We start from the raw sequence: 12,516 nt of genomic DNA on the forward strand, positions 1-12,516 counted from the left end.
GCCTCAATTCTTCAGTAAGTTTCTAGGTCAGCAGTTATACCCGGGCCCAAGTCCCAATGTGGCTGCCAGCTAAACAAGACTGGAATCTGGGGAGGCCTGGCTCCTGTGAAGCGGGGTTGCCCTGGAGGGAGGCGCAGGGAGGCAAACGTTCTGTGTTTTGTGAAAGGCTCCTTTTCATATGGCGCAAACTGCATATACATAGTCATTTTTCCTTTTCAAAAAAAAAAGCCTCAAGCTTTTCATTTGTTTGAAAAACCAAACCTTTATCTTTCCTTGGTTTATGGCAGATGCTGCCTTGGCAGTTTTTAGTGAGAGTCACCACAACCCCCGCCTCAGTGAAAAAGAAGGCTGTTGACAGCAGGACTCCTGATCTGCTCTGTGGCCACCTATTCAGGTGTCCACTTAAGAGTGTCATCAGCACCCTGGTCCTTAGCTCGGGACCATGGGGGTCGAGGGGGTGTGACAAATGGTGTTAGAGACCTGGGCACTGTATTTCTCTACGGATGGGCTTAGGAGGGGCGGTATGGAGGAAATAGCATTTAGCTTGAGACGACATTTATTTTAGTCTGAGTATATGCTTCTTTGCAGTGCCTGGTGGTGGTGGCTGTGAGGACACAAAGCCCCCCAAAGTCCCCCAAAGCCACCTCTTTGCTACCAACCCTGGATCCCAGCCAGGTCTCTCTATGCTGATGCTCTTAGTGGTGTTTCCATTTCTTTTCTTAAAAGGTCCAGAAAAAAAAAAAAAAAAAAAAAAAAACAAGATGCCCTTGCACAGCCTCATTGACTCAAGGGGCTGCTCTTGGCAAACGGATATTCTACTCGGAGCCACTACTAGCAAGGCACACTCTTTAACAACAACAAACAACAACAACAATTCAGATTCTTATTCTTCCCTTAAGCAAGTATTAGTAGGAAAATTTTGGTAAATTAGGCCTCAATTGCTGCATACAGAGAGAAATGCATGCTTCCCTGGGGCATTCGACTTTGGGGAACCAAGCAAAGACTCATCTGTGGTTTCCCGGGGGTTCCCCTCTGGGTTTTCAACACACTCAGAGATCATTCTCTTCCCCAACTGTGAGAATGGTCCCTGAGCAGACACAGCTGCCAGCAGTTGGGGTTGACGACTTCCAGGTGTGTGTGGGAGACTAGCACTAAGGAACTCTGCTCAGTCAGGGTGATAGGGACAATGCATGTGTCTCCAGAGGAAGAACAATGGGCTGCCATTTCAGCTTCCACACAGACAAAAGTGCAGGACGGTGCTTTGAAACGAAGGAAAAACGGAACTGTAAGTGTGACAATAGGGACTGGTTGTGAGCAGGGGAAACAGAGGGCTTTGGAGACATGGTGCAGGGAGGGATGACTGTGGGGATGCGTCCTGGGACCTGTCAGAACAGGCAGGGATGACTGTGGGGATGCGTCCTGGGACCTGTCAGCAGGTTTCTTCTGGGACTGTAGAATGAGGCTTGATTTATTGTTTGTAACTGAGAATTTTATTGAGGTAATTGTAGATTTACATACCGTCGTAAGAAATAATTCAAAGAGTTCCCTTTTATACTCTGCTCGATTTCCCACAATAGTAACTTTTTTTGCAAGGTAGTACAATATCACAACCTGGAGAATAACATTTATATAATTCACTGATCTTACTCAAATTTCCCAAGTTTTACTTAAACTCATTTGTGTGTGTGTATATTTAGTTCTATATAATTTTATCCCCTATGGAGATTAGCATATTCACCAGCACAGACAGGAACAGAACGTTTTTCCTATCAGAAGGACCTCTCATGTTTCCCCTGTACAACCACACCCGTCTCTTGCTCCCCCGCCCCTCACAAAACCCCTGGCAATCACTAATCTGTCCTCCACTTCAAAATTTTGTCATTTCAAAATGTTATATAAATAGAATCATTCAGAATGGAATCTTTTGAGATAAGACCTTTTTCACTCAGAATAATTGCCTGGAGATTCATCCAAGATGTTGCAGCAATAGTTTGCTCCTCTTCACTGCTGTATAGTACTCCGTGGTTTGATATATGACAGCTTGTTTAACCATTCACCCAATGAAGGACATCAGGGCTGACTCCAGTTTTTGCCTATTACGAAGAAAGCTACTACAAACGTTTGTGTACAGGTCTTTGCGTGGGTATAAGTTCATTTCTCTGGGACAAATGTCCAAGAGTGCAATTGCTGGTTTAGATGGTTATTATATATTTAGTTTTATAAGAAACTGCCAGATGATTTTCCAGAGTCGTTGGACCATTTTGCATTTTTACCAGCAATGTATGAGTGATCCAATTTCTTTGTATCTTCACCAGCATTTAGTGTTGTGACTTTTTTTATTTTAGTCAATCTTATAGGCGTGTAGTTATAATTCACTGTGGAAATTAATGATGTTGAACATCCTTTTATGTACTTATTTGTCATCTGTATATCCTCTTCAGTGAGACGTATGTTTATGTCTTTTGCCCATTTTCTAATTTTTTTTTTTTGACTGTTTAGTTTGAGAGTTCTTTATACATTCTAAATAGTAGTCCTTTGTCAGATTTGTGGCTTACAAATACGTTCTTCCAGTATGTAGCCTGTGTTTCTATTCTCTTTACAGGGTCTTTCACAGAACAAGAGTTTTAATTTTGATGAGGTCCAACTTTTTCCTTTTATGAACTGTGATTTTGGTGTCAAGTCTCAGAACTTTTTGCCTAGTCCTAGGTCCCAAAGATTTTCTCTTATTTTTTTTTTTAAAAGTTGAATGTTGTGTGTTTTAAATAGAAATCTGTGATTTATTTTGAGTTAATTTTTGTATTAAGTTGTAAAGTTTAATTGTAAGGTTCATATTTTTGCATGTGAATGTCTAGTTGTTCCAGCACTATTTGTTAAAAAGCTAGTCTCTTTCCATCGAATTACTTTTGAATCTTTGCGAAAAATTAGTTGAGCATCTTTGAGTGGGTGTATTTCTGGATTCTCTGCTCTGTTTCATTAATGACTGTGTCTGTGCCCCCACCAAAACCACACTCTCTTGATTACCACAGCTACATAGTGAGCTTTAATATCAGGTAGTGTCTCCTCCCACTTGGTTCTTCTTTGTCAAGGTCGCTTGAACTATTTTAGGGCCTTGCCTTTCTACATAACTTTTAGAATAAGCTTGCCTATGCCTATGAATAAAAACTTTGCTGGGATTTTTTAAAACAACTTCACTGAAAGATAATTCTCATTCCATACAATTCGCCTATTTAAAGAGTGCAATTCAGTGTTTTCTTAATATGTTCACGGGGTCATGCAATTGTGCAGAAAAGAGATAACGTGGCAGTACTGAGACTGCTATGCCTAGAAAGGGCTGCCTGCAGGACTGGCCCATGGCTGGCGCCTGGGAACTTGGTTCCCGGAGTGTTCCCAGTCAACAGTTAACTGATAAGAGTGGTTGGCTATGCCTAGACTATTTGTGAAAATAATATGGTAGTTTATGCTGAATAACCTGCTTTCTTTTGAGGAATCTGTTGTGTTGGCACATGTTGGGAAGGGGCTTATGTGACCAGCCCCCAGTAAAACTTTTAAAGTGGAGTCTCCAATGGGCTTCTCTGGGCAGAAACATCACACACACTCGTGTGCTGCATTTTTGCTCCTGGGGGAAGATGGGCATGGCTTCTTCTAGTTCTGTTTTTTTTTTTTTTTCTCCTTATGACCCGACTATGTATCCTTACTATGTCTCCATAGGAAGTCTCAGCTGTGGGTATGAATATATTACTGTAGTCTGCCTGGTTTATCTGGTGCCACTGGGGCTCCCTGCTGGTGCTGCCCAAGGTAGCTGGAGGACTTTTCTCTCTGTGAGGGAGGGGGTCCCTCTACCGAAGCTCCTCTGGCTGGAGCGGGGTACAATGAGGCTCCCTGGACCAGTCTACTTGCTGTAGCTGGGTCTCCCTTAAACAGGTTAGCTCACACTCCTCTATCTCTGGTGGAAAAGGGGTATCTCATACCATCAAGGAAAGAGAGTGTTTCCCCTGGTGTTTATTTTTGGCCAACTCCCTGTTGTGACCTCTCGCCAGATCTTGTTAAAGATTGAGCCTCCCACATATGTCTGGACCAGGCACTGAAGAGACCTGTAACCCAGAACTGTCAACAGGCATAGACATAAATCCCAAGAAAAGTCTCTCCTCTCTGGACAAAGGACCAGGAAAGGGAAGCCCACCAGAGACCTAGAGGGAGCTGCAACCCTCACTCCACAACTGGGCCATGGGCTAGCAACCCAATCTGCCCACAGTGGTAGCTTCAAAGTCCTGATAGGCTGCTCCTTGCCCGCCAATCCACACCTGGAGCATTGATGGGTGAGTTGATCCACCTGCATGGACAGTGTTGAAGCTCTTGGCCAATTCAATTCCCAGTCTACACTCGGAGCACAGAAGGGCAGGCATTCTACCCACAGGGGCAATCCCATCATAACCTGTGTCTTCCTGCCCTACACCAAGTAGCATAAGGGGCCACTGGCTCTCCTCACTCCCTGCAGAAGGTGGCCCAGGGAAGTGGGTTCAGTAAGGAAATGATTAGCAGTCCCAGTAGTGCCAGAAGAATGAAGTAGACCAGAATAGCATTCAAGGGCTCAGAAAACTAAACTGTCATTGGACTATAGCCCACAAAAGTAGGCCAACATTTATGTGCTAAACCTAAACAGGGTGACTGCCTGCTAAAATAAGTTTAAATAGGATCGAAAGTATCCTAACATCATAACCCAAATGCCCAGGATAAAGTAGAAAATCACCCATAAGATACGTAAATCAATAGAAATAAACCCACACATACATGGTCAATTGATTTAAGACAAAGGAGCCAAGAATATACAATGGGAAAAGGACAACTAGATCACAATCTTGTACCAAACACCAAAATTAATTCAAAAATTTTTAAGACTTGAATGTAAAACCTGAAACCATAAAGTCCTAGAAGAAAACATAGGCTGTAAGCTCCCTGACATTGGTCTTGAAAATGATTTTTTTTTGGATATGACACCAAAAACAAAGGCAACAAAAGCAAAAGTAAATAAATGGGACAACATCAAACTGAAAAGCTTCTGCACAGCGAAATGAAGACAACCTACTGAATGGGGGAAGATATTTGCAATCTATATAAGAGATTAATATCCAAAACATATGAAGCACTCATACAACTTTATAGCAATCAATCAACCAATCAATCAATAATGGGCAGAGGATTGGAATAGACATTTTTTTCCAAAGAAGACATACAGTGGACCAAAAAGCACATGAAAAGATGCTCAACATCACTAATTAGCAAATGTAAATCAAAACTACAATGAGATATCATTTCACACTTGTTAGAATGGCTATTAAAAAAAAAAACATGAGATAATCAATGCTGGCATGGGTGTGGAGAAAAGGGAACCCTCATGCACTAGTGGTGGGAATGTAACTTGGTGCAGCCACAGTGGAAAACAGTATGGAGTTTCCTCAAATATTAAAAGGAGAACCACCATGTGATCCCACAATTTCACTTCTTGGTATTTATCTGAAGAAAATGAAAAAACAAACTTGAAAAGATATAGGCACCCTCATATTCATTGCAACATAATTCACAATAGCCAAGCTATGGAAACAACCAAAATGTACACCAGCATATGAGTGGATAAAGACATTGTGGCATACATATATACAATGGAATGTTATTCGGCCATAAAAAAGAATGAAACCTTGCCATTTGTTACAACGTGGATGGACCTTGAGGGCATTATGCTAAGTGAAATAAGTCAGACCGTTTACTACTCACAGAGCCAGGTAGTCTGTAGACTACCAGAGTCTCTGCTCTTATCCATGTATAGTTTTGCATAGTATCATGCTGCCTCTTTGAGAGAATTACATTTATGTCAGTGAGAAATCTCAATGGGCCATCTCTGCCAGAGCTGTTGCACAGCCTCCTAACTGGTCACTCTGCCTCCTCACCCATCTTTTTGTACAATCCTATCTCAGCAGAGTTGCCAGGAGGATCTCTATTTAAAATGCAAATCAGATTGCTTCATGTCCCAGCTTGAGACTCTCCGGTGGCTCCCCATCACACTCAGAATAACGCTCCGCCTCCTTCCCTAGACTACAGGTCCCTGCCAGTGTTTTCAGATTCCTCTCCTCCTCCTCTCCTGCTCATTCACCAATATCCACCGTCAGACTTCCTTACTGTTCTTTGAACTCATCCCTGTCTGCCTCAGGCCCTTTGCACCTGCTCTTTACCTAGAATGCTTGTACCCCAGATGTTCACTCGGTTAGCTCCTTTTTTCACATTTCTGCTCAAAAGGCATCTTCACAGGGAGGTCTTCCCATGACTCCATTTTATTGTCTTCACATCAATCTTGCTATTGTTCCTTTTTTTTAATTGTCTTTTCCCCTCACTAAAACTGACAAGACGAGAGGCCTTGTTTATCTCGTTTATTGCTTCATCGCCAGTAGCTAGAACAGGGCCTGACTTACTGTAGTTACTGAAATACTGGTTGAATGAACAAATAAATGAATGGATGAGTTATATAGTTTTCATTACCTGAAAACTGTAGAAATAAAGTTTTTATTTTGAGATCTAATTTTTTAAAGGAATTTGTCACACAAGTTTTTATATAAAAGATAACATAATAAAATGGAAAACATTTTCATCAGTATAGTTCATAGATTATGAACAACAGTATACCACTTATGACATTTCTGCCTTCTATTATATTATATATAATATCTTTAAAATGTGGAATTTGTAAGGGAGTTACCCTTAAATCTTAATGCTTTAAAAAAATCTTTTAATTGGCCAAGACCTTAGACTTTATCAATTATCAAAAGTGCATTGAGTAAAGAGTACTTGAAAAGTGTTTGCTGGGCTTATCTCATAAATAATCCAATGTCTCCTTTGTCCTTATCTTTGTCCCTTGATAGCCCTCCTCTACTTTGCTTGAGGATACAGCCTATTTTTCCCCCATAAAGACCAATTCTAGCCCCTCTATGTGACATAAACCCAGACACCTCAAGATGCTAAATACCTCTCACCCCTGCTGAGTGCCAGTCTTGTCAATTGTTTTGTGAATGTGTACAAATCTCTCCAAACTGTCTGCTGGTTGACTGTTGGGTGGGTGTTCTGAGGCAAACAGAAAAGCAGATTCTAGCCCAGCCTTTCAGGAGAGTTTGGGTCAGTAAGTGAGAGAACACATTCACACAAGAAAGTTCTAATCGTCACTGAAATAAATCTCTCCCTTCCTTAACTTCTCTATTTTGGTTGATGTAATTTTTCCATCTTTGTGACTTAGGGATGAATAAGAGTTTGAAGAGGAAGAGCTGGCTATAAGCAGGACATAACGACTCCACTTGAGGTTGAGTTTGAGGTTTTGGTGGACTGGGCTGAGTCATCTTTGTTTCCTTTTTATGACACTGACTCAAACAACCAAAGACCCTGTGTCAAGATGTCTTTCAGATCTGCCTCCTCAGGGGTTCAAGCTTATCCGAATGATTGGGACAGCCTCAGAGCCATCTCGGGCCATCGCCCTCTCCTTCCTAGTGTGCTTCCTGCTCTGTGCTTCCAGACAACACTGGGGACAGGAATAAGCAAAGCTCCATGGTGTCTTCCCTTGTGGAGTTTCCCATGATGATACCACCCCATGTCTCAGAGGAATCCTCAAAGGTTTACAGATACCCCGCCCCCCAGCCTCATGTTTAAGGCCCTTTGAATTCATCGTCTGGGTTCATCCTGTGCGGCTCTGCACTCTCCCACACAGCAGGTGCTTCTGCCTCCTCTTCCCTCTGTCTTTGCTCACATCCCTCCCTAAGCTTGGCCACCCTCTGCTCTCCTGTCTCCCTCCCTCAGTTCACCCTCTTGGGCAGAGGATTGGAATAGACATTTTTTCCAAAGAAGACATACAGTGGACCAAAAAGCACATGAAAAGATGCTCAACATCACTAATTAGCAAATGTAAATCAAAACTACAATGAGATATCATTTCACACTTGTTAGAATGGCTATTAAAAAAAAAACCATGAGATAATCAATGCTGGCATGGGTGTGGAGAAAAGGGAACCCTCATGCACTAGTGGTGGGAATGTAACTTGGTGCAGCCACAGTGGAAAACAGTATGGAGTTTCCTCAAATATTAAAAAGAGAACCACCATGTGATCCCACAATTTCACTTCTTGGTATTTATCTGAAGAAAATGAAAAAACAAACTTGAAAAGATATAGGCACCCTCATATTCATTGCAACATAATTCACAATAGCCAAGCTATGGAAACAACCAATATGTACACCAGCATATGAGTGGATAAAGACATTGTGGCATACATATATACAATGGAATGTTATTCGGCCATAAAAAAGAATGAAACCTTGCCATTTGTTACAACGTGGATGGACCTTGAGGGCATTATGCTAAGTGAAATAAGTCAGACCGTTTACTACTCACAGAGCCAGGTAGTCTGTAGACTACCAGAGTCTCTGCTCTTATCCATGTATAGTTTTGCATAGTATCATGCTGCCTCTTTGAGAGAATTACATTTATGTCAGTGAGAAATCTCAATGGGCCATCTCTGCCAGAGCTGTTGCACAGCCTCCTAACTGGTCACTCTGCCTCCTCACCCATCTTTTTGTACAATCCTATCTCAGCAGAGTTGCCAGGAGGATCTCTATTTAAAATGCAAATCAGATTGCTTCATGTCCCAGCTTGAGACTCTCCGGTGGCTCCCCATCACACTCAGAATAACGCTCCGCCTCCTTCCCTAGACTACAGGTCCCTGCCAGTGTTTTCAGATTCCTCTCCTCCTCCTCTCCTGCTCATTCACCAATATCCACCCTCAGACTTCCTTACTGTTCTTTGAACTCATCCCTGTCTGCCTCAGGCCCTTTGCACCTGCTCTTTACCTAGAATGCTTGTACCCCAGATGTTCACTTGGTTAGCTCCTTTTTTCACATTTCTTCTCAAAAGGCATCTTCACAGGGAGGTCTTCCCATGACTCCATTTTATTGTCTTCAGATCAATCTTGCTATTGTTCCTTTTTTTTAATTGTCTTTTCCCCTCACTAAAACTGACAAGACGAGAGGCCTTGTTTATCTCGTTTATTGCTTCATCGCCAGTAGCTAGAACAGGGCCTGACTTACTGTAGTTACTGAAATACTGGTTGAATGAACAAATAAATGAATGGATGAGTTATATAGTTTTCATTACCTGAAAACTGTAGAAATAAAGTTTTTATTTTGAGATCTAATTTTTTAAAGGAATTTGTCACACAAGTTTTTATATAAAAGATAACATAATAAAATGGAAAACATTTTCATCAGTATAGTTCATAGATTATGAACAACAGTATACCACTTATGACATTTCTGCCTTCTATTATATTATATATAATATCTTTAAAATGTGGAATTTGTAAGGGAGTTACCCTTAAATCTTAATGCTTTAAAAAAATCTTTTAATTGGCCAAGACCTTAGACTTTATCAATTATCAAAAGTGCATTGAGTAAAGAGTACTTGAAAAGTGTTTGCTGGGCTTATCTCATAAATAATCCAATGTCTCCTTTGTCCTTATCTTTGTCCCTTGATAGCCCTCCTCTACTTTGCTTGAGGATACAGCCTATTTTTCCCCCATAAAGACCAATTCTAGCCCCTCTATGTGACATAAACCCAGACACCTCAAGATGCTAAATACCTCTCACCCCTGCTGAGTGCCAGTCTTGTCAATTGTTTTGTGAATGTGTACAAATCTCTCCAAACTGTCTGCTGGTTGACTGTTGGGTGGGTGTTCTGAGGCAAACAGAAAAGCAGATTCTAGCCCAGCCTTTCAGGAGAGTTTGGGTCAGTAAGTGAGAGAACACATTCACACAAGAAAGTTCTAATCGTCACTGAAATAAATCTCTCCCTTCCTTAACTTCTCTATTTTGGTTGATGTAATTTTTCCATCTTTGTGACTTAGGGATGAATAAGAGTTTGAAGAGGAAGAGCTGGCTATAAGCAGGACATAACGACTCCACTTGAGGTTGAGTTTGAGGTTTTGGTGGACTGGGCTGAGTCATCTTTGTTTCCTTTTTATGACACTGACTCAAACAACCAAAGACCCTGTGTCAAGATGTCTTTCAGATCTGCCTCCTCAGGGGTTCAAGCTTATCCGAATGATTGGGACAGCCTCAGAGCCATCTCGGGCCATCGCCCTCTCCTTCCTAGTGTGCTTCCTGCTCTGTGCTTCCAGACAACACTGGGGACAGGAATAAGCAAAGCTCCATGGTGTCTTCCCTTGTGGAGTTTCCCATGATGATACCACCCCATGTCTCAGAGGAATCCTCAAAGGTTTACAGATACCCCACCCCCCAGCCTCATGTTTAAGGCCCTTTGAATTCATCGTCTGGGTTCATCCTGTGCGGCTCTGCACTCTCCCACACAGCACGTGCTTCTGCCTCCTCTTCCCTTTGTCTTTGCTCACATCCCTCCCTAAGCTTGGCCACCCTCTGCTCTCCTGTCTCCCTCCCTCACTTCACCCTCTCCACTTATCAAATTTGGAGGCTGTCCTTCATAGCTTAGCTCCAAACACATGTTCTCGTTGGCCCTTCATGTACCCTGCCCAAGATGTGTGCTCTGTATGTCTGAGTTCTCATGGGACCTTTTGTACACTTTTGACACTCATCACTCTACACTTGGTATTGAGTTCGACGTGTAGCTCACTCCCCTATTAAACTATCAGAGAGAAGAGTCCATGTCTTATCCATATTGGTGGCTTCTCATCCCTCCAGAGCCATGGGTACTAAAGGAAGTTTCAAGAAAGAAGTGGTCATTTCTGCCAAATCTGGCAGAGAAATTGAGAAGAATGAAGATTCACTCAATGAAAAACGGCTTTGACAATTAAGATAATGATTAAAATGAAAAGTATCTAAGGAAATGAACCAGAAATGCATTTCTCTGCCCCATAATGTCGTCAGGGACTGATTTCCTGCCTGTGTCAAAGGCATGTCGATATGACATGTGTTTCCATTGTAAGAAGGATTAATGGCAGAACAGCCAAAAAGTCAGTTAGAGTCAACAAAAATATGAGTGGTTCTAATATCAATTAGGCTGTGACTGATATCCAAGCACTCAAACAATAGATACTAACCTGTGATATCTTTTTTCGCCCAGAAGGTAGCAATACTGGGCATAGAAGAAAGAACTTTTCTTGATACAGATTCCATCATAATGATACCTGGAAAATAAAGGTTTCTTAAAGATATGTCAAACCACGAGCATGCTTTATAGAAGAAAGTGAACAGACTAGCTAATGAAGACCAGGGGTTCTTTTCTGGGTTTTATCATTGGCTCCTTTTATTAGGAAAAGCTAATCAGTCAGTCATTCAGCCTGTTCAATCTCTGTTAGGTAGACGATTTCATTCTATTTCACACACATCAGCTTTGAAATGTTTGAAACGTTCAGCTTGCGAATGTTCTCCTCTGGGGTCCCAGTTTATGACACTCTGATCCTAGAGAAATGCAACAGGGAGAGTCCCCTGCTGCCACCGTTAACAGTCCTCAAATGAGGTGAAGCTACTCTGAGGTTTCCTCTACTGGGAACTGGACTCAGCGAGGAAGCTAGGGCCTTCTCTGCAGGCCAGACACTCTTCTACCGAGCCCAGGAAACCACAGCAGACTGTCTAGGCTCATAGCAGCAAACAAAAACCTTTTCAAGTGAAATGTTCAGCATTGGGTTTGGTGAAATTTTCCACTGTCTTCACTCCTTCATGAGTGTCCAGGCCTTTTCTAACTTGGCTTCCATTCCTTCTCACCCATTTCCTGATCTCACTAATTTCGTCCTTTTTAAAACAAACAACAAATAACAATAATAATTGAGTGACAGTTATAACACTATACACCAGTAACACTGGAATTTCATTTTGCGTTAAAATGTAGCCTGGGTACCTAATCTCCTAACTTTAATTCAAATATACTAATTAGAAATTTTAGCTCTGAGAGTAATTAAAACAGTTCTATTATTCTATGTGTGTAATTATTTAACTATTTCAACAATTAGACATTTATATATCTAAATACTTAAGGTGTTAGAACAAAAAAATAAATTGTGACTTTTGTATTTTAACAAAATCCCTAAGAAAATAGAAACTAATATTTGGTTCCAGCATCGTGACTGAATTATTTCAAGCACTAGGATTTCATCTGAATTATGGGAACTCTTTGGTTAGAGTTGATATTTTCAGTTTTTTTGTTTAGTTTTGCATTTTTTGGTCATCCATTTTATGACTTTTTACAAAATGTTTGTTGTTGACATTTAAAATAAAACAAAAATGATAAACCTACCTGGCACTTCCTCTCGTGCCTAGTCTCCGGGTGCCAAGATCAGGGAAAACCAAACGCACGAGCTGAAAGAATAAGCCAGATTTAAAGTTCCAATTAAAAAATTTAGAAATAAAACTTCCAATTTCTTCTCTTATAATGTTTAAATTGTATTTCTCCTTTCCTGATGATAAAGAAAGTATATGTAAATGAAATTTTAAAAGGTCAGACAAATAGGAAGAGGAAAA

General features: G+C 41.2%; 1 protein-coding gene across 1 annotated transcript in view; it reads right to left on the minus strand.

Moving 5' to 3' along the window:
- Positions 1–12,516, minus strand: part of RFX8 (RFX family member 8, lacking RFX DNA binding domain) — a 54,491-nt gene that overhangs the window by 32,248 nt on the left and 9,727 nt on the right. The gene's annotated exons all lie outside the window — the stretch shown is intronic.

Source organism: Pteropus vampyrus, unplaced genomic scaffold, assembly GCF_000151845.1.
Source record: "Pteropus vampyrus isolate Shadow unplaced genomic scaffold, Pvam_2.0 Scaffold160, whole genome shotgun sequence".
In the NCBI taxonomy this organism is placed as follows: Eukaryota; Metazoa; Chordata; class Mammalia; order Chiroptera; family Pteropodidae; genus Pteropus; species Pteropus vampyrus.